Source organism: Pseudophryne corroboree, chromosome 9, assembly GCF_028390025.1.
Source record: "Pseudophryne corroboree isolate aPseCor3 chromosome 9, aPseCor3.hap2, whole genome shotgun sequence".
NCBI classification, from domain to species: domain Eukaryota; kingdom Metazoa; phylum Chordata; class Amphibia; order Anura; family Myobatrachidae; genus Pseudophryne; species Pseudophryne corroboree.
In genome coordinates this window covers 64,196,468-64,223,200 of record NC_086452.1, presented here as the reverse complement: position 1 = coordinate 64,223,200, position 26,733 = coordinate 64,196,468, and positions in this window count along the sequence as shown.

Genomic DNA, 26,733 nt, shown 5'->3' with positions numbered 1-26,733 from the left:
GTGTTAATCAACTACCAAATGTGAGGTCACTAAACCCCAGTCAAAGTTTTTGCTGACTACAGATAATAATCCACTTAAACAATTTACCAAATATATCTTTTAGCAAGAAACAAACAGTGATAGATGGGTTTCCCTCTCCCTTACGCCCATAAGAGTGTTACCTATACGTGAGTTACAGTCAGTGTATCTGACTCTGAGTCTTATGTAATGCAGTCACATTTCTGGTCGCTTTCTGCAATTGTCCTATATGAACATCTGCCCGTATTCTGAGTCACATCTTTGCTACCAAACTGATCAAGGGTGCAGAGAGAGCAGAATCGGATACTAATTACTTGGGCTTGTTGAAGTGGCCCAGCGGTGGACTGGGTACGTGCCCCTTCCTTACACACACACTTCTTACCTTCTTAATCACTTTAGTGACTTTCCCCTGTCCAGCACACACAACTGTGCGCTGGGCTGCCGGTGTGTCCAGGAAGGCTCCTGCTGCTAAACAGCAGCAGTATTCTCTGTTTGCATATTGGGCCTGATTGAGAAGCGGACGCAACTTTCATGGCATCACAAATTAGTGATTATCTGCAGACTGCACCTGCTGCATGGCCGTAGTGCGTACACACCAAGGTACCTTTGCGATGCCGCTCGCAGTGATTGATCAGAAAGAGGACATTAGCCCATTAGCTAACAAATTTGCTGCTGCAATAAGGTCTGAATCAGGCCCACTGTTTGATACCCTGTATTACTGAGAAGATTGTTTCAAGATTAATATTCTAATAACAGTGTTGGCATACTGCATGTAGCGTTAGTGAGGCAGTGTGTTGTTTGCCTTGCCTGTGCATCTGTCCTACCCCCTCAAGCACTCACACAACTCCCAAAACCTCCTGACGGTAAGCAACCAGGAAAAGGAGAGGTGGTCATAGGCAAACGCAGGGGAAGGGGGGGTTTCCAGTTGTCTGGAAGCCCCCCTCCTCTTGGCAAGTGGCTCAAATGATGACAACAATAGCAATGGTATATAATACAACTACTAGAGCTGCCGCCACATCATGCAGTGTATGGGACATGACCAGTGGCAGCAGCTTCTTCTACCAAGTTTGCTGTGTGTGTGTGGATCCTCAATCAGTGCACTAGACCAGAGAGTAGCTACCAGGAAGAAGAGGCAGGAGCCTTACAATGACGTGGGAGAATGTGTGCTTAGAAAGTGCCATACTCTGCATCTATAGTGTTAAATATTAATACTGTTTTCCATACAGTATGCGGTGTATAAAAAGACCAATGTTTACATTTATGTCCATGGTCATTACTGGGTTCTTCTACTGCTCCCCCAGACTCCTGCACTTGCTCCAGTGTTCTACAGAGTGGGATATTATGGGCTGCATTTGGAAACTCCCCTCTTGAAATCATGCGTTTGCCACTGCGGTCTAAAAGGAGAAGGACTGTGTAAAAGGCGTAGGGAGATCTTGTTGCCTGGTTGGGGCTGGTGCATCCTTCCACTGAGGAAATCTTGTCTGGAGGGGTGTGAGGCAAGGGGGCCTGGGTGCAGGACAGGCAAAAGAAATCTTGGAGATAGTCACACTCATGTTTTTTATACCCCCATCCCTCCCAGTAGGTACATTCCAGTCAGCCATTGGCTCATCTCCCCTGTGTCTTTACAGCCTCATCTCCCCTGTGTCTCTACAGCCTCATCTCCCCTGTGTCTCTACAGCCTCATCTCCACCTGTGTCTCTTAGCCTCATCCTCACCTGTGTTGCTCCAGCCTCACCTTCAAAATTCTCTGGCGCCCACCCCCCCCCCATCATTGGCAGTCGTAAAGGGATGAACCTGCACGCGCCAAAGGCGCGCGTCACAAAAAAGGGTGTGGTTTTGTTGAAATGGGCGTGGCTTCTCATAAAGGGGTGTGGCATTGCAGGAAAAGACTACCTTATACCCCAGTTTTGCAACCTGCACGCCCAGACGTTGGCCACCACAGGAATGAAAAATAATCCTGATTCATGCCCCTTATATTATTTGTCATTTTTCCCCTGTATAGTAATGCCCAGTATACATTATGCCACATACTGCAATGGCCCTTAGACATGGCACACACAATAATGCCAATGACACAATATGCCACACACCATAATGCCCCCGACACATTATGCCACATGGCGTAATGCCTGTGGCACATTATGACAGGCATCGCAATGCCCGTTATTCATTATGCTACACACTGCAATGCCCCTGATACATTATAGCACATACAATGTCTGTGACACAGTATGACACACACCGCAATGTCCGTGATACATTATGCCACACACTGCAATGTCTGTGATACATCATGCCACATACCACAATGCCCGTGATATAGTATACCACACACCGTTATGCCTGTGACACATACCGCAATGCCTATTAAACATTATGCCACACACTGCAATGCCCCTGAGACATTATACCACATACCACAATGCCCGTGATATAGTATACCACACACCGTAATGCCTGTGACACATACCGCAATGCCCGTTATACCCTATGCCGCATACCGCAATGCCCGTTATACAGTAAAAAGTTTAAAGCTCAACTGCTTCTCCATAATCAGGACAAATACCTTCGCATGACCCGTGTTCACACGTGAAGGTGTCTATGCTGAATCAGAATCTGTAAGATCAACACCTGCAGAGGATTCCCCATAGTATAATATGTAGTGACCTCTGGGGGCAGATTTTGTTCACTAGATAACTACAGTATGCTTTCTGCCAATAGTGCTACGGCACTGAGACAGCTATGTACAGTCATATGACCACTGAAGAGTTAATGCTTCCATTACTTGTACTGCATATTTGGCTGTCTCCCCACAAAAAAACCTCTTTTATCTTATATGAACACCAACACTAGTCTAGGCCGTAGCGCAGCTCACCCTGCCCAGTGCCCTGATTAACATCCCCGCGCACTTACCATTGCCGCCAGCTCTCTTGGTAAGTGCGCGTGGCTGTTAATCAAGGCACTGGGCAGGGTGAGCAACGGGCAGGCGGCCGGCGGCGATGTCTTCCCAGGCGGGGTGGACTAGGCCACAGCGCCAGCGCAGGCAGCTCATCCTGCTCAGTGACAGCTGTGCGCAGCTGCGCACTTACCAAGACAGCGGGCGGGCGGCAATGAACTCCTTCCACTGCTTCCAGACCCTCCGGCAGCAGCAGGAGGACACTGCACAAACAGTGCACCCTCCGTCCGTCGCCAGTCTCTCCTCCGTACTCGGTCTTGCCACATGCTGGGGTCGGGGGCGTACACAGCTGCTGACCTGACCCTCCCTCAGTCACACTGTCCACTGATATATAAATAAAGCCGCCCACCCTCAAAGCCGCTCCTCCCTCACCTCTGTGTAATTGGCTGGACAATCTATCTGTCAGCCTAGCTGACAGCCAAAGCTTGTCACTCAAAGTGGCGGCGCCCCCATGTCACGGCAGGGTCTGCGGGGGCAGTAGTTATGCCACTGCTTCTATGTCTCTCCAGCCCAATCCCCCTGTGTCACCCCATCCCACCTGTCCCTCGCAGCTTCCCCCCCCCCCCCCATTGCATCTCTCAGCCTCATTTCCAACCCTGTATCTCAGCCGCATCCCATGTCTCACCCCACCCACTTGGGCGAGTCCGGGACTCCACCAGTGCTGGACACAGAGTAAGCTTCTAGCTGGGAGACAGAGTCAACCTGCAATGTCTCTGGGCTTCCCGCAGAAACTGTCTCTGTAGAGGGGATTGGGGGAGGGTCACTATGCTATGTCTTTGACCGGGATGACAGAAAGACTAGCTTCACCCCTGGTTGTTTTCCATGTTTGCAGAGAAGCAACCTTGTTCTTGGCGTGATGGCACTACCCCGCACTACTTTGTAATTGCCCATTGCATTTGCAAGTGCGTAACTATTACATATATGTGAAATGAAGATAAGGTGGAAAGAAAGCACTGAGCTGAATTGCAGCCCTCTGTAACTACCATCCGCATGACATAACTCAGGGGGTTGCAAAGATGGTAGATGTTAGATTCAAGTGGCCTGAGGGACCTTTTACGTCAGCGGGAGGAGGCACAACACAAGGGGGAGAAGGTAGGACAGCGGGATAGTTCCTCTACTATCCACGCCACCAACTATTACCTTTAGTAATCAGGTGGCGAGCGAAGCGAGTCCGCGTGGGTACTTTTCGGGTACCCTGTTCGGCCGTAGCTCCTTCTCCGATTTAGAACCAACCTTGCAAAGATACTACTAGTCAAATAAATAGAAAAAATGCCATGTAATGCTTTATCCCAGCTCTAAACCCCACGGCCCTCATGGAAATCCAGAGAAATCTCTAAAACTTTTTGATTTGTAACAGAGGTCTGTAAAATACAGTTACAAAGCGTAATTTGAGTGTACCCTTGGAAACAACAAGTTATTTTGTGTCTTGTGTCTTGACTCTTACTGTTGTTTTTTTTTTTTTTTGGGGGGGGGGGGGATTATAGCTGTCCACTGTGTTTTACAAAGTATTTCATGACCACTAATTGGATCTTTTCCCTGGGCCTGTTGGTGTCTTAAAAAGGTGATGTTCAAGATATATGCAGTTATTGCAAATTTCCTTGTACGGCTAGGATGATAACTTCCAGCCTGCTGGGTCTGACAATATGAAGCTACAGATAATCACAGCATGAGGTTGTTGTGCAGAGCAGACAGTTGGGGAATGATTCCCCCTTGGAGCTGGAAGCATCACAAGTTCCGTGAAAGTTTCACTAATAATCTAAAATTGGGTTCTGAAGCTGAAAAAAGATCATCAGCTAAAATATTGATTATATCTTTCCAACCAGACAACTAGCTGGCTGGTTGGAAGTGGAAGACAAATCTGGTAATGTATGGGAGCAAACAACAATCCACCAGCCCCCCCCCCCCAATAAATAAATAAATAACAAAAACAGCCAAAAATGTTTCTGGTTTATCTGTTCCGATAAAATGGTTAAACTTGCCTGAACGACTGTTTTCATCCATTTTTCATCCGACTTTCGTTTGCTCCCATATATCACCAGATTCTCATCCCAACCAGCCAACTCGTTGTCTGGTTGGAAATATGGGCCTAATACAGACCTGATTGCCGTTGTGCGAAATTGCACAGCGCCCGATTATCGATGACTGTGCATGCGTATGCACCGCAATGTGCAGGCGTGATGCCAAACAGCGAAAAAAATCCTGCGTTTTTTTATCGCTAGGCAAATGCAGGCTGATTGACAGGAAGCCGGCATTTGGGGGTGGTAACTGGACGTTTTCTGGGAGTGTCAGGAAAAACATAGGTGTGCCCAAGCGGTTTCATGGCGGGTGTGTGACGTCAGCCCCGGACCCGATCAGCCTGTTTGTATCACACTGGAGAAGTTTGTCCTGGGCTGCGCACAGACTGCACAGACTGGAAAAATAATTCGATGGTGAGTGAGTTGCGAGTGGATTTGCAGATGTCCACTGTCTGGCGAAGTTTTCACACGGTGTACACATGCATTCGCACACTTGCACTGGGTGGGTTTTTAGCTGTCTATGAGCGGCGACTATCTGATCGCAGACCTCTGAAAAAATGCAGAGGCGCGATCAGGTCTGAATTAGGCCCAATATTATTATTTAGTTATTACCAGTTATTTATATAGCGCACACATATTCCGCAGCGCTTTACAGACAATATTTGCTCATTCACATCAGTAATTGCCCCATTGGAGCTTACAATCTATATTCCCTATCACATGTACACACAGACACATTTACGCTAGGGCTAATTTTGTTGGGAGCCAATTAACCTACCAATATATTTTTGGATTGTGGGAGGGAACCGGAGTTCCCGGAGGAAACCCACGCAAGTGCGGGGAGAATATAGAAACTCCACACAGTTAGGGTCATGGGAATCGAACCCATGACCTCAGTGCTGTGAGGCAGTAATGCTAACCATTACACCGTCCATACTGCCCAATATCTTTAGATGTGCGGCCACTTATAGATATGATATCTGAAGGAATTTTTAGTACAGTTAATTGGATTAATTGATCCAGGATATGTATGAGACGGCAACTGATGAAATACAGAAGGAATTTGACCACTGATTACTACTGAAAATGGACACTAAAGATATAGCCAACCTGAACAGAAGATTCCCTGCATTATATAAGATTGCTAATCACATGAGCATGTAGAGAAATAAAGAAAAAAGTTCTAATTAATTAATTCCAAGGGCCTAATTCAGCATGGATTGCAATTGAGAATATTTGCAATTTGGACGATTATCGAAAGGCTACGCAATATGCATGTGCCAGAGCCGCATTGCAATCGCAGCGCGTTCGCGATATTAAAGTGAATCGGTCGCACAGTGATTAACAGGAAGTGAGCGTTTAGGGGGGCAACATAGCGTTTTGTGAGTGTGGTGGCAAAAACGCAGGCGTGACATAGTCGTGTGGCGGGCAGATCTCTGACGTCATCTACGATCATTTGCGTGCAACAGCATGTGCAGATCTGTGGATACTCTTGCTTGGCGCAGATTGAATTTACCCCTTTGATGTTCCTGATTGATTGAATTTACCCCTTCGATGTTCCATATTTTGTGTATGGATTGCGATTCATACGCAAAACTGCAGTGCCCGGTTTCTCCTTTTCTGGGAAAAAACTACCTCTGCGATTCTTTACAATTCAGTTTGCCAAAACCGCACTTGTAGTAGTAATAGCGATCCTTGCTGAATTAGGCCCCAAGTACATACTGACAAGTTAATTGGTCTCTGGCAAAATTAACTATAGTGTTTATGCAGGGATGTTCAGACATACCACTGACCCGGGTGATATGGCGAGGGTGGGACCCAATCTGAGAGCAGTGGCCAACCTGTCCGAAAAATTAATATTATTATTATTATTATTATTATGTTAATTAGAAGTAGAATATTGTGCAACTAACTCTCAGTCTATTAATTAGAATAACATTGGGAAAAGCGTTGGTGGAGGTGCCCAATGATATACCAAATGTGGAAATATAGGGCTATTTGGGCATTATGTATTCTTCATAAATGACTCCTACTCTTACAGGTATATACCGTATTTTTCGGACCATAAGACGCACTTTTTCTCCCCAAAAATGTGGGGGGGAAAGTATGTGCATCTTATGGAGCGAATAAGACGTGTTTGCGGGTAGCGCCGGCGGGTAGCGGCGGGTCCTGGATGCTGTTGCTGCGCCGTCATCAGCAGAGCGCCCGCATCTCAGAGCCCATCTCAACAGCAGAGCCGGCATCATGTGACTCCCCCGCTCCCCCCCACCTCCTCCCTCCTCAGGAGTGCACCGCGGGCAGCGTTAGCTGAGAGCATGGACGCGGGGAACCACTGGTACTGTCAGTATGTGTGTGTGTGTCTATGTGTATGCTGGCTCTGATGTGTGTGTGTCTCTGTATGCTGGCTCTGACAGAAGGCTGCACTGTACAGAATCCTTGTATAGGAGTCTGAGAAATCACACAGAAATATCTCTTAGAGGTTGGTGAAAACTAGGGAGGCAGCGCAAGGTTGATAAAGCAGAAATGGTTCAGAATATTTTTTTTCCAGTTTTCCTACTCTTAAAACTAGGTGCGTCTTATGGTCCGAAAATTACGGTAGGTGATAATGATCATTGTTGATTTAGAACCTTTGTCCCTGCTTCAGATCAGTGAACATACATCTAAGAGGATACATGATCAACATTTATAAATATTTAAGGGGACAATACTCAGAGCTCCCGGGGCATCTGTTTTTGGTAAGATCAACACAGAAGACACGTGGACACCCGCTTAGTAGCACAATCTTATTCATCTTATACGTAATGTGCCATCCGTAGTAGTAGCGTCCTTATATGTAATGCACCCCAGTAGTAGTAGCATCCTTATACATAATGCACACACAGTAGTAGTAGCGTCCTTATACTTAGTGCACCCCCAGTAGTAGAAGCGTCCTTATACGTAATGCCCCCCCAGTAGTAGTAGCGTCCTTATACGTAGTGCACCCCCAGTAGTAGAAGCGTCCTTATACGTAATTCCCCCCTAGTAGTAGTAGCGTCCTTATATGTAATGCCCCCCCCAGTAGTAGTAGCTTCCTTATATGTAATGCCCCCCCAGGAGTAGTAGCATCGTTATACGTAACGCCCCCCCCAGTAATAGTAGCATCCTTATACGTAATGCCCCCCAGTAGTAGTAGCGTCCTTATACGTAGTGCACCCCCAGTAGCAGAAGCGTCCTTATACGTAATTCCCCCCTAGTAGTAGTAGCGTCCTTATATGTAATGCCCCCCCAGTAGTAGTAGCTTCCTTATACGTAATGCCCCCCCAGGAGTAGTAGCATCGTTATACGTAACGCCCCCCCCAGTAATAGTAGCATCCTTATACGTAATGCCCCCCAGTAGTAGCATCCTTATATGTAATGCCCCCCCTGTAGTAGTAGCGTACTTACATGTAATGCCCCCCCAGTAGTAGCATCGTTATACGTACCCCCCCTGTAGTAGTAGCGTTATGCCCCCCCGTAGTAGCAGCGTACTTACATGTGATGCCCCCCCAGTAGTAGCGTTGTTATACGTAATTGCCCCCCCTGTAGTAGTAGCGTCCTTAGATGTAATGCCCCCCCCCCAGTAGTAGCGTCGTTATACATAATACCCCCCTGTAGTAGTAGCGTACTTACATGTAATGCCCCCCCAGTAGTAGTGTCATTATACGTTATGCCCCCCCCCCCAGTAGTAGTAGTAGCGTCCTTACATGTAATGGCCCCCCAGTAGTAGCGTAGTTATACGCAATGCCCCTTCCCCAGTAGTAGTAGCATCCTTACATGTAATGCCCCCCCCAGTAGTAGCGTCCTTACATGTAATGGCCCTCCCAGTAGTAGCGTCGTTATATGTAATGCCCCCCCTTTAGTAGTAGCATCCTTACATGTAATGGCCCCCCCAGTAGTAGCGTCGTTATACGTAATGCTCCCCCCCAGTAGTAGTAGCGTCCTTACATGTAATGGTCCCCCCAGTAGTAGCGTCCTTACATGTAATGGTCCCCCCAGTAGTAGCGTGCTTACATGTAATGGCCCTCCCAGTAGTAGCTTCGTTATATGTAATGCCACTTCCCCTGTAGTAGTAGAGTCCTTACATGTAATAGCCCCCCCAATAGTAGCATCCATAATGCGTGCGCACACAGACATGCCTCACACACACAATTCACACACACATACATATATATATATATATATATATATATATACACACATTCACCTCACCATACACCCCCACCATACACGCACACATACATTTCTCTCTCACCCTCCACTTACCTAAGTCTGGCTGGCCACCACTGTAATTGCTGACCCTCTCTCTACAGCAGCCTGGTCCGTGTAGCTCCGCCCCTTCAGTCCCATGTAGCTCCGCCCCTTCAGTCCCATGTAGCTCCGCCTCCTCCTCTGATCTATACAGCCGCTGTCACACAGGTGAGGGAAGGGGATTGGGCTTTTCATGCTGCCAGCGCCGCTGCCTGTCATACAGTGACAGGCACAGCAGCTGGCAGCAGCAGGGGGGACAGGACGGCGCAGCAGCAGGGAAGGGATGCAGAGCAGGGAGAGCGCCTCTCCGTCTCAGCGCCTCCCTGAACTGCTTCCCTTCGCTGAGCGGGTAGCGCCAGGCCTGCACAGAGGCGAAAAGGGGTTTTTCACAGTAAGGACAATACAAGTTTGGAATTCCCTGCCTGAGAGAGTAATAATGGCAGACTCGGTCAATACTTTTAAGAATGGGCTAGATAAGTTCCTACTGGATAAGGATATACAGGGTTATGGTGTTTAGGTCAGGCACTATAGATATAATAAAATGAGAGAAAAAACACAACACAACGGCCGACTTTATCAACAGATAAAATTAGTCCTGAAAATAATACAGCATAGGAGAACACAAACAGGTTGAACTCGATGGACAAATTGTCTTTTTTCATCCTCAGAAACGATGTAACTATGTAACTATCTTGTTTTAGGCTGTGGTTGGTGAATGCAGAGCAGTGTAAGTGCACTTTCATGGCTTTAATAATACTAGTGTGTCAGTGAGCAAATGATGTCTCCGCACAATGGGGGTCATTCCGAGTTGTTCGCTCGTTGCCGATTTTCGCTATGCTGCGATTTGTTGGAAAATGCGCATGCGCAAGGCACGCAGGGCGCATGCGCTAAGTTATTTAACTTAAAACTTAGTAGATTTGCTGTGGATCCTGCGGCACTTTTCAGTCGCTCTGCTGATCGGTGAGTGTGATTGACAGGAAAGGGGAGTTTCTGGGTAGTAACTGAGCGTTTTCCGGGAGTGTGCAAAAAAACGCCAGCGTGTCAGGGAAAAACCGCGGGAGTGTCTGGAGAAACGGGGGAGTGGCTGGCCGAACGCAGGGCGTGTTTGTGACGTCAAACCAGGAACTAAACGGACTGAGGTGATCGCAATCTGTGAGTAGGTCTGGAGCTACTCAGAAACTGCAAAGAATTATTTAGTAGCAGTTCTGCTAATCTTTCGTTTGCTATTCTGCTAAGCTAAGATACACTCCCAGAGGACGGCGGCTTAGCGTGTGCAATGCTGCTAAAAGCAGCTAGCGAGCGAACAACTCGGAATGAGGGCCAATGGCACGCCTGCGTTTTTTTGCACACTCCCGGAAAACGCTCAGTTACCACCCAGAGACGTCCCTTTCCTGTCAATCACTCACCGATCAGCAGAGCGACTGAAAAGCGCCGCAGGATCCACAGCAAATCTACTAAGTTTTAAGTTTAATAACTAAGCGCATGCACCCTGCGTGCCTTGCGCATGCGCATTTTGCAACAAATCGCAGCATAGCGAAAATCGGCAACGAGCGAACAACTCGGAATGACCCCCAATATCTTAGTTATAATGTTGACTTACCTTTCCCATGATCTATAGACACAAGAGGCTCGGTGTGCTGGCACTGTTGCCTGATGCCGGAGGTTACATTAAGCATAATAACAGCACACACACAATGCCACACTTATCAGGAAACATATTACTTGCTATCAAATCACAGTCAACTCTTGGTAGAAATGACATTAAATAAAAACCTTTATGGCCCCATAATGCTCAGATGAGCCTCGGCTGGCGTCATGGAGGAAGGCAGAATTAATATCCAGCTTATGCTACACCAATATAACATGACAACTTTTGTCACAAAGAGTTTAGCTAGTCCTATTGCAAGCTAGGTAGAGCTATGTTCATATGTGTGAGTGCAATGCCAGGCTGGCTGTAACCTGGTTTATCTAGAACAGCGCAGTGTTGTCAATCACAGTAATCTCCGCACTATCCTGCACCTAGATGAGGAAATGTGTGGGCCTACAGAAACCCACACGAGGAAGGTCAGGTAAAATCAGATTAACAGCAGGAGAAATTGCTTTTGCCTGGAGCAAGGAGGAGCGAGAAGTGGTCCATTGACACAGGAAGACAGATCCCGTGTGCCTTTAACAATACCAGTGCTAGGAACAATCTCAGGATCTTGTTCTTAGTCTGTAAATATGAATAACTGCAGAGTATCACTCACCTTGCTTTATGCGCTGGATGTAGTTTTCAGATCCGCAATGTATTAACATGCACAGTACCACTCCTCTGGACAAAGTATATTCTTAATTTCTTGGATGGATGGATGGATGGATGGATGGATAGATAGATAGATAGATAGATAGATAGATAGATAGATAGATAGATAGATAGATAGATAGATAGATAGATAGATAGATAGATAGAGTTTGTGTGTCTGCAACGGAATACATATGGGAGACCGGCAGATCGGATGCAGGTTGTCATTATACCAAAAGCGGCATCCCGTCAACTAGAATCCCGTCTGCGAGGCAGCGAGCCCCCTCGCAGGCTCGCTGCACTCGCCATGCTTTGGGCCCGATGGTGGGCTTCGCTCACCACAGGTTATATTCCCCTTTTTGTACCCATCATTCGCTGGGTCGCTAGCTATCCTGTTTTTTCCTTTTCTCTTCCCATACTTTCTCCCTTTAATCCCAATTTTTTCCCCCTGTGTCTTCTGTCTCCCCTATTCTTTTTTTCCGTCTCCTCCATGTTCTTCTGCCTTTCCTTCAATCTACCCGTTTTTTTCTCCCATCTTTCCTCCCACTGTTCCTCTTGTTTTCCCCATGATCTACCCCCTTTTCTACCACCTCCCCATGTTTTTTTCCCATTTCCTCCCACCTCCCACTGTTCCTCTTGTGTCCCTCATATTTCTTTTCCCATTCCTACCATCTCCCCATTTCCTCCCACCTCCCACTGTTCCTCTTGTGTCCCTCATATTTCTTCTCCCTTTCCTACCATCTCCCCATGTTCTTCCCCATTTCCTCCTACCTCCCACTGTTCCTCTTGTCTACCTCATAATCTTCTCCCTTTCCTACCCTCTCTCTATGTTCTACCCCCTTCGCGGTACCTACATCGGCTGAGGAGGTATGTGGGAACTTGTTACTTCCAAGACCTCTGTTGAAGTGGACATGCATAAGTTGCCGTTTTATAGGACCACCATTGAAGGGTGTAAGATATGTCTATTTGCTGGACATTCGGCATGCGGGAGCTGCTGGGCTCACTGGGGCTATATAACTCTCAACAGCAAGGATGTGGCAGGGTGGGAGGTTGCAACTTGCGGAACCTCTGTTGGGAGAATGTCTATGAGTTGTCAATTTGTGAGACCTCTGATGGGGGGTGAGGGAGGTGTTGATTTTAGGTACGTTCTGTTTGCAGAAATAGCCAATTCACATGACCTCTGGTGAGGGGGTTAACTAAGCCCATTGGTGGGACTTCTGCTGGATAGGTGCCAATTCACAAAACCTCCTGTGGAGTAAGGGAGGGGGTGGTCAATGGCATGCCAATTCCTGGACCCTCTGGTGGGAGTACAGGAGTTGCCAAATCGGGGTGTTTTGCGGGGGGTGCTGATTTGCAGTACCTCTGGTAGGTAGGGGGCTGGAGGTGCTAATTGTGGGACCTCTGGTATGGGGGTGGCAATTTGCATCACCTCTATTGGGGGGCAGGGTGTGAAGTTCTTATAAAGTGGCTTGTGTGTAAATCACCACAGGACTCTGAAGAGTTGGAGAAGTGTAAGATTACTAACTGAAGTCAATGTGAACAATGGCTGCAGAGACACTTGCTATACTACATTTCCTATATAACAAACGATTGGCAATGATGACAATTGTGCCATCCACATACAGCATACATCTGCATACCCCTTTACAACATAAAGAACAGTTAACAAGTGTCTGGGTTTAAGACAGTGTGACAGGTGTTGGATGCAGGGACAGTGCAATAAAGAATAAACATAATTTGAAGAACAAAAAAAAAAAAAGATTAAGTATCATAGTCCTGGAGTTTTGTATTAGACCTGAAAATTCTCCTAGACATGGTGACAAAGAAAGGTGCTAGTGGTGTGTCTGGTGTCTGAATAGGCTCACTAATTGGGCAAAGGCATAGGACTGTCCTGGACCCCAATAGGGGATGTCACAACTGAGGGCCTGAGCTGAGAGGAGGAAGCCTCAGTTGTAGGGGCTGGGGTGAAGCTAAACTTTGGAGGTTTTATCAGACCCCTGGACATACGAGTAGGATGTAGAAAGGTTGCCCGAAGGCGTGACCATGACAACCAGGATTAAAAGTCAATAAGTATTTATCAACAGAACTCCATGTAATCACAGCAGTAATAAGTCAATGAAGATATACAGCAGATTTGATAAAAACAGTTCCTGGAGAACTACGGGTTGGCAACGGCCACAGGGTACTGGTAGCAGTAGGTACAGTTCTTAATGTCCCAAAGATGGAATGTCCTTACCAGACCCGTCCGTAGTATAAGGTAAAGCCAAGGAACACACCAGCAGATGTTTCACTGGAAGCCGGTAGCACTGTAGTTGAGGTAGCTGCTGAGGACGCTGGATGGAACCAGCCAGGTGTTAAAACATGGAGTAAATGCTGGATGGAACCAGCCAGATAGTAGAATGAAGCTAGGGAGTGAAGATGTAGAAACCGATGGTTTGCGGGTAACGATGGTATGCAGGTAACCGATGGTATGCAGGTAACCGCTGGAAAAGCACCGGCTCTTTAAGAAAGCTGATCACTGCTGGAAGCTGACCGCTGGAAGCAGATGAGACTGTAGCTGGAGACTGGAGCAAACACAGGAGACTATAGAGTCAGGCTGCACCGCAAGATGGTAGGCTGGTGCGGGTCTCTTAGTGGAATCTGGAAACAGGAGCTGGAAACCTGAAATGGAAACAACCACAGGAGAGAGAGACTGGAAACAAGGTTTGACAACCAAAGCACTGACGATTTCCTGGTTCAGGCTCAATCCCTTTATACCCTTAGGTATGCAGGGATTGGATGAGCAATTAGGCAGACTTCAGCAGAGCTATGGATTGGAGGACAGGATCATGTGACTAGAACTAAGATGGCTGCGCCCATACCGGCCAGTGGAGGGAAACCTTGTTTGTAACACCACATGGAGATTCCTCTGTAATGGCGGCGGTGAACACAGAGAACGCCGACTTGCGTCTCAGACCTCCAGCGCGGCCGGCCGCGGCCACAGTAGATGAGGAGTGCCACATAACCTGTAATGCATTAAGAATACACATACGATGCCCGAGGCCCCGCCGGCTGGTGACACCATGCCAGTCGCCCGGGCACTGGAAGGACAATATCCACGGACCAGCAGAGATGAGACATGACATATGAATGCTAGCAACACAGCTGGGAACCGGCCCTAGGACGCTGAGCCAGCCTCAGGAGACACCTGAAAGGTAAATAATGGCGTCCAGATACCCAGATCGTGACAGCACCCCCCCCCCTTTAGGAGTGGCCCCAGGACACTTCTTAGGCTTCTGAGGAAATCTGGAGTGGAAATTCCGGACCAAGGTAGGAACACGGACATCTGAAGCATTGGTCCAAGAGCGTTCCTCAGGGCCATAGCCCTTCCAATCAATAAGATATTGTAACTGACCATAACGGAAACGTGAATCCAGAATATTGGCAACTTCATACTCAACTCCCCGTTGAGTCTGGACTTTAGGAGCCGAAGGTAGTGCAGAATGGAATCGATTCAGGATCAGCGGTTTCAGAAGGGAAACGTGGAATGTCCTAGGAATTTTCAAGAATGGGGGTAACTGGAGTTTGTAAGCAACAGGATTGATAACTTGTTAAATTCGAAAAGGACCGATGTAACGGGGAGCAAACTTCATGCTTGGAACTCTCAACCTCAAATTCTTTGTAGACAGCCAAACACGATCACCCACTTTGTGGGCAGGAATTGCCCTACGCTTCTTATCTGCAAACTTCTTGTATCTAAACGATGCTTTGAGCAGAGACGCTCGAACATTCTTCCAGTTGTTTGAAAACTGGCGCAAGGTGAAATCAACTGCTGGTACAGAAGTCGCTGGAAGCGGTTGGAATTCTGGAACTTTAGGGTGGAATCCGTAGTTGATGAAGAATGGTGTTGAAGAAGATGAGGAATGATATTGGTTGTTATGGCTGAACTCGGCCCAGGGAAGGAGTTGAACCCAGTCATCATGAGAGGAAGACACATAAATGCGGAGGAAGGCCTCCAAGTCCTGATTCACCCTCTCAGTTTAACCATTGGTCTGAGGATGGTAAGCTGTAGAAAACTTTAATTTGACTTGGAGGGCTTGACACAAACTTCGCCAAAATTTGGCTACGAATTGTACTCCTCTGTCAGAGATGATCTCCTTGGGAAGACCGTGTAGTCGGAAGATCTCCTGAATGAACACTTGAGCCAACTTGGAAGTTGACAGAAGACCGGTGAGGGGAATGAAATGTGCCATCTTGGTGAACCGGTCAACCACTACCCAGATGGTATTAAACTTGTTGCACATAGGCAGGTCTGTAACGAAGTCCATTGACAAATGGGTCCACGGTCGACGGGGAACAGATAATGGAACCAGTTGCCCCGCAGGTGACTGGCGGGATACTTTGTGTTGGGCACACTTTGGGCAAGAAGCAATAAACTCCATGACGTCCTTTTTCAGAGTTGGCCACCAATAAGTCCTAGAGATGAACTCAAGGGTTCTCTGAATGCCTGTATGTCCGGCAAAACGGGAAGCATGTGCCCAATGCATGAGCTTCTTCCTTAGCACCGACTTCACAAAACTTTTCCCTGGTGGGGGCGCAGAGTCCATCCTTACCGTGGAGAATGCCATCGGATTGATAATAGGATGCTTGTCAGAAGACTCCGACTCATTTTCTTGCTCCCAAGAGCGGGAAAGGGCATCGGCCTTGCGATTCTGAGAGCCCGGACAGAACTGGAGTTTAAAGTCGAACCTAGAAAAGAAAAGTGCCCATCTGGCCTGACGAGGATTGAGACATTGTGCGCCTTTCAAATACAAAAGATTCTTGTGATCGGAAAGTATGGTAACAGAATGAGAAGCTCCCTCCAGCAGGTATCTCCACTCCTCCAGAGCGAGTTTGATTGCCAGCAACTCCTGATTGCCAATGGCATAGTTGCGCTCAGCTGGGGAAAACTTCCGGGAGAAGAAACTGCAAGGATGCAGATGACCATCTTTTGCTCTCTGGGATAGCACCGCGCCTACTCCAACGGAAGAGGCATCCACCTCAAGGATGAAAGGCGAGTTGATGTCGGGCTGTTTCTTTTTTTTTTTCAAAAGTGTTTTTATTTCGATTTTACAATTAAAACATTTTAAATACAATACCAACAAAGCAGTAATTGAAAAAGTAGATGAAAGACGATACATTATAGAATGACTATAATACAGGATGTTGTATTCATAATATTGAAGTCGCAGAATATCAGCAAGATATATAACCAATCAGGAAAGAGCAGTCTCTTCAAGGAGAAAGAATAGAAAAAGAGAAAAGGGAGGAGAAGAAGGTATAGAAAAGCAAGAAAAGGGAAAGAAAAGGTGGATAAGGTAAAGAAAAGAGGAGGGGGGGGGGGGGGGGAGAGAGAAGGATGGATCGCCTGCAGCCCATCAACTCCCAACCATCGAATGGGGGGGTCAAATAGAAGTGTTGTAGTCTCATACCATAAAGTTGTATGAAAACATTTGTGAATCTGTTTCTTTATTGAAATGTTTAAAGTATCAATAAAAGATTCCCATACATCAAAAAATGTCTCAATGCGTTGTTCTTTATGTAGTGAAGTCTCCATCCAGTCCATTTTAAATACATGAAATAGTTTATCCTTAAACATTTGTAATGAAGGAGGAGATGGGTGTATCCATTGTTCTAAAATACATTTTTTTGCCACAGCTGAAAGAATCAACAATAGTTTACGACATCCCGGGGATATTCTAGAGGTGGTTGTCAGTATACCAAAAATGGCCCATTTGTTAGGGTCTCCTGCCCTGTGCTGCCACGTCGTCATGGCAACCGGGAGACAAGTGCTAGCGGAGTAACCTGATCGCAGCTGATACTCCGGTTCGGGTCTTTTGCTGTGCAGTGGTTACAGGCTCTGTGCACGGCAGGGGATCCGGTGCTGGTTTTTGTGCTCACAGTCTGTGAGGTCTGAGTGGGGCGTGGACAGCACCTGCTTTATAAGGCCTCTTCTCAGGTTAAGCAGATGCTGCTGAATCTTTGTTGGTTAATCAGTTCCTGAAAGTTAGCCAGTACTGTGTAGCTTTGTATTTGTTGTTGCTTACTGCAAATAGGCCTGGGGATTTGGTACTACACTCTGCCAATCCAGACCTAGCAGTAAGACTGGAGTCAGTCGTTTAACCTGCTGGGGTTCTTTTGCTACTCTGTGAACTTAGCAGGTTTGCGGCTGTATTCTCAGACTGCCTGCCTAAATCCTGTCTCACTGTGCAAGGTGTTCAGGTATTCAGTTTAGTGGCAGTAAGCTGAACCTGTGCACTGCAAGTGAGGATTAGGATTGTGGAGACTCTCCTTGTGTCTATCATTCCATCTCTGACCAAGGAGTTTACTGCCACACCCGTTGGTAACACTTTAGGGTTTTGCTGTTGCCCTTAGCAACAGCATTTCGGGTTCTCTACGTATTAAAACACAACATCTTGCTTTTTTCATCTGAGCATTCCTAATAATAGGGAGACACCCAGTTTCTTAGCCTCTGGGCTTCTCTGTTCACTTTGTGTTTATTTTGTTACCCTATCACCTTCTGTGTACGTAATGTCATATTCCCCAGTCTGTCTGTGAGTTCATTTGTTTTGCATCCCTATCCGTTCAGACACCAGTACATTCCTGCAGGCACTGGTGTGCATAACAGTTCAGACACCAGTACATTCCTGCAGGCACTGGTGTGCATAACAGTTCAGACACCAGTACATTCCTGCAGGCACTGGTGTGCATAACACCATTCCGGAGACAATGGTAGAAAATTAACTAGATCTGAAGTGGCGAATTGTTTTACTTGAATTTTTTAATGTGAATATAATCCCACAAACAGTGAAAAAGAGTCGCCTCAGGGCGAGTGCATTTCGGACATGTCGAGGTGGAAGACATTCCCATTAATTGACAACGAGAGGGTGATAAATAACCCCTATAAAAAAATTTGAAGAACATTTCCTTATACATAATGGTTGGGAGGGTATGATTGGAATGTAACAGCGCTTTTAGAATAACTGCTTCACTAAGATTAGGAAAGTGTCTCTGCCATCTGACAATTCCAGTGTCATAGTGGCCTTCATAATACGGTATTCGCAATATTTTGTAGAACATAGAAATAGCCACCTTCTATAACTCTTCCCTAACCGCTGCTCTCGACTCTGTGGCCCCCCTCTCCTCTGTCCCCCTCCGCCGCTCCAAACCCCAACCCTGGCACACCAAACTAACACGTTTCTTACAAAAATGCTCACGTTCTGCTGAACGCTCCTGGAGGAAATCTCACTCTCTGGCGGACTTCCTCCATTTCAAGTTTATTCTCTCCTCCTACAGCTCTGCTCTTTCCCTCGCCAAGCAATCCTTTTTCCAAGCACTCATCTCTTCTCAGTCCTCCTGTCCACGCCGTCTCTTTGAAACTTTCAACACTCTCCTTCGCCCCCCTCCTCCTCCCCTCCCATCCTCCCTCACTGCCACTGACTTTGCCTCCTTCTTCATCTCCAAAATTGAAGATATCCGACACGACATCTCCCGCCGTCACCTCTCTGCTACCCCCCTGCCCCCTTTAGCCCTCCCCTCCATCTATCCCACCCTGTCCTCCTTCCATCCCACTTCAGAAAAGGAAGTCCACTCCCTCATCTTATCCTCCCCCCCCCACCACCTGCCCCCTGGACCCCCTTCCCTCCCGTCTTCTCCGCTCCCTCTCCCCTACTGCCTGCTCCCACCTTGCTCACCTCTTTAACCTGTCCCTCTCCACCGGCATCTTCCCCTCACCATTCAAACATGCTCTGGTCTCGCCTATTCTCAAAAAACACAACCTCGACCCCTCATCACCCACTAACTACCGCCCCATCTCTCTTCTCCCTTTCGCCTCCAAATTACTTGAACGACTAGTCTACAGCCGTCTCACAAGCTACCTCTCTGACAACTCCATCCTCGATCCACTACAATCTGGCTTTCGCCCACTCCACTCAACTGAGACTGCCCTGGTGAAAGTCACCAATGACCTGCTTTCGGCCAAATCCAGGGGCCACTTCTCTCTGCTCATCCTTCTGGACCTCTCTACTGCCTTTGACACCGTAGATCATCCTCTCCTCCTCGGCACACTCCAAAACGCTGGCCTTTCTAGCACTGTCCTTGACTGGTGTTCTTCTTACCTCACTAACCGCTCCTTCTCTGTGTCTGCCTCAAGCACCACCTCACACCCTTCCATCCTTCCTGTTGGTGTCCCTCAGGGTTCTGTCCTTGGACCCCTTCTGTTCTCCCTGTATACCTCTTCCCTGGGTGCGCTCATTAACTCATTTGGCCTTCAATACCACCTCTATGCTGATGACACACAACTCTACCTCTCATCTCCTGATCTGTCCCCCTCTGTCCTCTCTCAGGTTTCCAGCTGCCTCTCTGCAATCTCCTCCTGGATGTCTGAACGCTCTCTAAAGCTCAACATGGACAAAACGGAACTCATCATCTTCCCCCCATCCAGAGCAACACCCCCGACCAATATCTCCATCATTGTTGACAACACCACCATCTCCCCCGTTCCCCAACTCCGCTGCCTGGGCGTCACTCTTGACTCCTCCCTCTCCTTTGCACCCCACATTCAAGCTCTGGCACAATCCTGTCGTTTCCAGCTACGCAACATTGCTCGTATCAGGCCATATCTCTCCCAGAGTGCAACTAAACTCATCATCCACTCACTGGTCATCTCACGACTTGACTACTGCAATGTCCTCCTCACTGGCCTTGCTTGCTCCCATCTTGCTCCCCTCCAATCTGTCCTGAACTCCGCAGCTAGGCTTATCTTCCTCTCCCGCCGCACCACATCTGCCACTCCCCTTCAACAAAATCTACACTGGCTCCCATTCCCCTACAGAATCCTCTTCAAACTCCTCACCCTCACATACAAGGCCATCTCTAATTCCACTGCTCCCTACATCTCCAACCTCCTTTCCCTTCATACTCCCTCCCGCCCCCTACGGTCGACTAATGACCGTCGCCTCTCCACCGCCCTGGTCACTGCTTCCCATGCACGAGTTCAGGATTTTGCCCGTGCTGCACCCCTTCAGTGGAACGCACTCCACCGCTCCATTAGGCTCTCCCCAACCTTGCAAAGCTTCAAACGGGCACTAAAAACCCACCTATTCATCAAAGCATACCCTCCCGATGCATAACCCAGTGCTTTAGCCGCCCCTCCACCCCCCTGCCTCATGCCGTGAACATCTCAGCTTTGCTTGCATACTGCCATCAGGCTACCTCCCACTTGCCTGTACCTCTTGTCATCTGTCTGTCGCCCCTCCCCAATAGATTGTTAGCTCTTCAGAGCAGGGCCCTCTTTCCTCTTGTTATCTAAGCCCTCGTCTCAACACATTTCACTCACAGCTCTCCCCTACTCAATGACCATCTTTATCCTGCTAGTAAAGGCTCATCTCCATCTATGGCCACCAGCCTCTAGTAGTACGATGATCACTCCCTCAATACTTACATCTTAGCTGTATTATGTCTTGAGAATGTGTGGTGCTCTGTTACCTGTACTCTATTTGTTATTTATTTATTGTAATGCAATGTTTTGTCCCCTGTACTGTCCTTTGTACGGCGCTACGAAACACATGTGGCGCCTTATAAATAAAATGTAATAATAATAATAGCCCCTCTAGCATTAATCAAAGATTGAAAGGCCATATCTAACTGGTTCGTCCAATCCATGGGAGAAAGATAAAAAATCACTTTGGAAACATAATGTTGTGCTTGCAAAAAGGCTAAATTATGAATTTGTAAAAAAGTAAAATTTAGACTGAGCCTGAGAAAAAGTAAGAGCACGTTGCCTGTTTGCATCAGTAAGCTGACGAACTGCAGTAAGCCCCAGTCTAGCCCACAAAGTAAAGGGGGTAGAAGCCAAACCATGTTGGAAGTTTACATTACCAAGTAGAGGAAGAAACAAAGAGTATGAAGTGTTAAGTCTCCACTTATTGCGGACCGTATGCCAAACCGACCATGCTGACATTAAGAGAGGGTTGTCTAATATTTCTGTTGGGATTTCAGGTTTATGAAAATGCAAAAAACAAACTAAATCTATGTTGGTAAGAAAGGATTGTTCCACTAAATAATTGGAATATAATTCAGAATGGGAAATCCAGTCTTTAATATGTCTACACACAGCAGCATAATTATAGACTTCCATATTTGGAAAGTTAATGCCTCCTTCAGATTTGGTTCTTTGTAACAACCGAAGACTAAGTCGAGGTTTTTTTTCTTCCAAATAAATTGTCGGAAAGCCGCATCAATTCGTTTAAGATCCGTCTTAGTAAATACAAGCGGCAGAACCTGAATAGGGAATAACAATTTTGGAAATGTAATAATTTTTATAAGGTTAGCTCTTCCCAAATAGGATAACTGTAAATGTTGCCAATCCTCCAGCTCCTTAAGAACTGTATCAATAGTACTTTTTATGTTAATGGTATATAAATCATAAATATTTCTAGGAAGACGAATCCTTAAGTAAGGGATATATGTATCTGCCCATTTCAGATCACCAACTTGCAACGTACTCCTACAAAATGAAGCACTTAGGGCCATAATAGTAGATTTGGAGTGATTTATGGAAAAACCTGATATCTTGCCGAAGTCTTCTAATTTAGAAAGAAGGGGCAATAAACACACATGTGGATTAGAAATAAAAAGGAGAAGATCATCAGCAAAGGCGGCTATCTTGACTTCTGTAGTGCCATAGAGCATTCCTCGGAAAAGGGGCCAGGATTGGAGAACTCTTAGCAAGGGGTCTAATGCAAGGTTAAAAAGCAAGGGGGATAAAGGGCATCCCTGTCGAGTTCCTCTAAACATTTGAATAGGGTCGCCTAAAAGACCATTGATTAATAATTTAGTTCCGGGGGAGTTATAAAGATATTTAATCAAATTAATGAAAGAGGCGCCAAACCCTCGCATTTGTAATACAGTATATAAGTGGGGCCATAAGACTTTATCGAATGCCTTTTCGGCATCCAAACTTAACAATATATTAGAGGAGTGAACCTGAGTCGCTGAAGAATATAAAGCCGCTACCACCAAGCGGACATTGCGAACCATGTTCCTACCATGAGTGAAACCAGATTGGTGTGACGTCAGGAGAGAAGGAAGAATTGATTGCAAACGAGTAGCCAGAAATTTTGAAAAATTTTTATAATCCTGATTCGAGAGAGTAATGGGTCTATATGAAGTTACTAAGTCAGGGTTTTTATTTGGTTTCAATAACAAAATAGTATAAGCATCATTAAATGTAGGATATTCAAGGGTACCTTCTTGAATATGTTTGAAAACATGCGCCAGGGAGGGAATAATATCATCCCTCAATATCTTGTAATAGTTCCCATTAAATCCATCAGGACCCGGCGATTTATTGAGACGCAAGCTATTAATGGCAAACCCAACATCTTCCTCTGTTATATCCCTAGAAAGAAATTCTTTCTGTTGAGTAGTTACATTTGGTAAATTAGCTTCTTTAAGAAAGGAGTCAGACAGAAGGGGATTAATTGGAGAGTCCTCATAAAGAGAAGTAAAGTATGAATGAAATATATTGTTAATGTCAGCAGGTTTGGCAGCCACCATATCGGAGTTCGGGTCCAGGATTTTCATAATAAATTGTTTCTTCCGTTGTCGACTTGCCATATAAGCTAAAACTTTCCCCGACTTACCCCCCCCCCCAACGGTAATAAGTGTTTTTAGAATAATCCAATTTGGTTTGAGCCTCTTTCATAAGAAAAGTCTCCAAAACCTGTTTATGATGTAAATAAGTAGATTTATTATCTGCTGTTGAAAACCGTAAGTAATGACGGTAGGCTTCCTTCAGTCTGTTTTTCAAAGAATGTAATGGCTTCCTATGGGTGCTATTACGTTTAGTTATATAAGAGATCACATGCCCTCTCATCACCGCCTTTGAGGCCTCCCAAAATAGAACAGGGTCGTCCCAGTGTTCTAGGTTATCGTCTACATATTCCCTCCATTTGTCTTTCAAATATAATTGAAAATCATCATTCTGGGAAAGAAAGGAAGGGAAACGCCAAAGGCGGGAGGAGTACCAAGGGACAGTCCTAGATAGATCAAAAAGAATAATGGCATGATCTGAGATAATGATAGAGTCTATCATGGTGTTACGAACTCGCTGAAACAAAGTGTCCGCTACCAAAAAATAATCTATTCTAGTAAATACATCATGAACCCTAGAGTGAAACGTAAAGTCCTTACAAGAAGGATTATGCATTCTCCATTGATCTACTACATCATGATTGGAGCAGAGAAAATCAACCCCATTCACACGGTTTGAAGAGGCAGCGGAGGTAGGGCCTGAATGATCTAATAATGGATTATGTAAGCAATTAAAATCACCGCCAACTATCAAATTAGGAGTATCGTATTTCATAAGGAGGTTGGATAGTTTTTTATAGAAGGCCAAACTAGAAGTGTTAGGGGCATAGATATTTAGAATAGTGAATTTCTCACCATGGACTGAAAGATGCACCAATAAAAACTGCCCTTCCTTATCAGCCACTACATTATCAATAGTATATTGAAGATGTTTACTAAGCAAAATTGCCACACCACGTTTCTTCTTATCAAAGGAGGCTGAGACACATTCCTGAATCCATGGTGCTTTAAGCATCGCTTGAGGATTACGCAGCCAGTGCGTCTCCTGCAATAAAGTAATATCAGGGGCCAATCGTTTGAGATGAGACAATATCCGTCGTCGTTTACCCGCGGTATTTAATCCGGCCACATTCCACGATAAAAACCGGATAGAGGTTGAAGTCAATTGTGGGGCTAAATTAGAAGCGTCAACCTGGGCTGTCATCCAACTCCACACTTACCAAAAGAGAATGTAAACAGTGTATCCTCTATTAGGGCGCCTATCACATCCCAGCGAGTGAGACAGGCGTTTCGAACACAAAGTGGCAATGGCAACTGCAATGAGAGAAAGCAAAAGGGCCACAGGCGATCCAAGGGAAGAAGAAAAAGAAGAAGAAAACGAAGAAGAAGAAGAAGCAGAAGAAGAAGGATAAGAATAAGAAGAAAAGGAAAGGAGAAAGAGCACCAAATATAACACATAAGCAAAGTAAAATACATCGTAAAATTAGGAGGTATACCGTTAGTGTGATAATTCAAACAGGTTATCATTGAGAGTCCAACCTTTCCATTACCAGGGAGGTAGGAAAAACATTGTTGTGAAATCAAATGAAAGTGTAAACATCTAAAATGGTACACCATCAACTCATCCATGTGGAGGTGGATTTGTAGAGAAACCTTGCAACTGAATCTTCAGGTGATCTCTAGCTTGGTCAGGAGTATCAAAAGTAAAGATCTGCCCATCAGTGAAGACCCGCAGTTTAGCTGGGTATAGAAGGGCAAATTTAACATTCTCAGTAAACAAATGTTTGCATATTGGGGTCAATTCTTTCCTCCTCTGGGCCACAGAGGCCGAGAAATCTTGAAATATCAGCACTTTAAAGTTGCGCACTTCAAGAGTGCGCTTTTTCCTGTATGCCATGAGTATGTTCTCTTTATCTCTAAAATTAAGAAATTTCGCAATCACAGGGCGGGGACGTACTTGGGAAGAAGGGGGACCTCGATCAGGGCCAATAAGATGTGCCCTTTCAATAATCACTGTTCCCGAGGTGGTAGGAACATTGAGGATTTGAACAATGTCAACACTCAGTAGATCAAAGAGATCCGAACCCGCTATTGTTTCTGGGATGCCTATAAATCTAAGATTGCTTCGCTTATCCCTATTTTCAAGGTCATCAATCTTTGAGGTCAAAAATGCTATTTGTCGAAAGTGAGAATCATCAGAATTTTGTAGGGACACAATAGCATCTTCCGCCGAACTAACACGTTGTTCCACCTCTACTGATCGTTTGGTATGAGATTATAAATGGGACAATACCGTATTTAAAGTTGTTTGGATTGCATCTCATTTATTCTCCAGGGTTGGATTTAAGGGTAATGAACCTTCCGCAGAAAGGGAAGGTATAACAGGTGAGGAGGAGAGATCCTGAGATGCTGAGGGAGGTGAACGATTGGGCTGAGGAGTATTTGCCTTTTCCCTAACAGAGGGTGTTTTAGACTGAGATTTTCCGTTCCTGACCATGGTATCAGTTGGATATTTATCTACAAATTTGTCCATACTATGGGACAACAACCAGTTTAGCTAGAGACTCTGTACCACCTATGGATAAGGGTCTTAAGGACAACTACATAACTAGTAATGATCAAAGGGCAAAGGTTGAATTCAGTCACTGAATTTGTAAAGAGCAAACTGTACTTATTGAGTTAAGTACAAAGTATTGTAAACCGTACTCTACGTGTTTTAAACAGCAATATAATAGACCTATTAGAGATCCTACAAAGTCAACAACAGGTGAGAAAAAAAAAGGGGGGGGGCTGAAAGAAAAATTAGATCACAAAAACAATACTGTTGTGGAGGTTACATATAGGCATACATATAATTCACAGAAAAGCAATCACCCAAATATGTAACTCACCATAAAAACAGTAAGTAATCCAAGAACCAACGTTGCTTGCAGTAGTACAATAATAGTGTGTAATATTCAGTTTATGTATAAACTACATTAATTTGGTCCTCACAAGATGGCAACATCTGCCAGTCAATGACTAGTGCTACTTGTAGTAGTAAAATAACAGCGTGCAGCACCCTTAGTACTCCCTTTAAGACTATTATTCGTAAGTTATTTCAACCAAAATACCAGTTGGTAGTAGTGAACAGTGTAAGTTTTTTATAAAGTAAACATATATATATAGAAGGTATATAACTATGTTTAAAGAGATTATCACCTCTCTAGCATGTGCAGCAATACAGCAGCTATAGACAGCCTGTTGATGTCCAACTACACGGAGAGTTCTATCCTATAAACTTTGACACCACAAGAAGGCAGTGTTTGCCTACCAATATATGATTGAGTGAAGCAATAGCAGTTACAAAACAGTGAGCTGTAATAAGTTAAGTAAGCAGAACTAAAAGAGTAGAATCTGCCACCACTATAACACTTGCAGTAATACGCAGTAATATCTAGCACCTTTACAGTCACTTTTAATAATAATCTCTTTGGTTAGAGTCAGGCTATATTAAAGGTTTAGATCTTGAGTATGGCGTGTAAATAAAAGTATAGGGTAGAAGTATAGAAAGGAAGAAGTGAAGGGAATAGGGAAGAAGTAGA